We start from the raw sequence: 1,018 nt of genomic DNA on the forward strand, positions 1-1,018 counted from the left end.
GCCCAAAATTAGGGACAGATTGTAAATATTACTCTTATAAACTTAAAGTTTACTGAATAACAGCATTTCTGTTAGCATGCATTTTATAAAGGATATGAAGTCTGACCTCAAATGTACGCCATTATTTAGTGACTTCATTACTCAGTGATTTGTCAAAAAAGCCACAGATTTTAGCAGGAACAGACAAAAAACGTGAAGCAAAAATCTGACCATCCTGCGAAAATCAGGACAGCTAAGAGGTATGCTTACCACAAGGACACCGGACCCAGAGATTTTAAAGTTCCTATATCACATTTAAAAACCTGAGAGCGAGGTTTTACCTGTAGCCGCTACAAATACACTGTTAGGACTGTCCAGCTTCCTCTCTCCTGAAGTCTTCTCTGTTCCTTAGATCTGCTATATGCAAACAGTGCCCAAGCTGATGACTCACTTACCTTGCCGGCTGGAGCGGAGATTTCGCTGGTGGGAATGAGGCTGGTCAGCGGCTGCAAGCGCCGCTCAGTAGTGGTGAGTCCCTGAAGAGCTAACGGTATTGAAGGAGAACGTGGGAGCACCGAGCAGTACCAAGGAAGAGCAGACGTGTGAAAATATAGTAACCAGAGCTAATTTCTGCAGTCCCCCTCCTAGCGCGCTCACGAGGCGCGATCCCGAAACTAATGTCAGTCCCGCTCCCCTGGGGACTTAAATGACAGAGATAGAGAGGGTATAAGAACAAAAGGAGGAAAAAGGACAAAAGGACCCAAATACATAAACTAAAGGCAAACCGAGGTGTATGTGCACTGGAGATCGCCACTACATCTCTTTATCCAAACAGTGAACTTGGAACACACAGGGAGCTCCCTAGATGCCCGATATGTGGTTCGGATCGGTTGTAATGTGTAAAAGAGGAAAATAGTTAATGCATATTTTCTAATCTATGTAGAAAGAAATACTGCTGTACTTTAGAAAATTGGAGCACTAACCGTAATCCTTTTTTTCTACCAGCGTAACTAAGCACAACTCATCTCCTTCCATCTGA

General features: G+C 43.6%; 1 protein-coding gene across 2 annotated transcripts in view; it reads right to left on the reverse strand.

The window, feature by feature from the left end:
- Positions 1-641, reverse strand: part of DRAXIN (dorsal inhibitory axon guidance protein) — a 902,970-nt gene extending 902,329 nt beyond the window's left edge. Inside the window, exon 1 of one of the 2 annotated variants that reach the window (XM_044075268.1) lies at positions 435-641. The gene's annotated coding sequence lies outside the window, so the exon portion shown is untranslated. Of the gene's footprint in view, positions 1-320; positions 379-434 lie in introns of those variants that run through there. The other variant, XM_044075275.1, reaches the window with a different exon arrangement.
- Between the last annotated feature and the right edge of the window lie 377 nt (positions 642-1,018).

Source organism: Protopterus annectens, chromosome 1.part1, assembly GCF_019279795.1.
Source record: "Protopterus annectens isolate FY-2018-M chromosome 1.part1, PAN1.0, whole genome shotgun sequence".
In the NCBI taxonomy this organism is placed as follows: Eukaryota; Metazoa; Chordata; order Ceratodontiformes; family Protopteridae; genus Protopterus; species Protopterus annectens.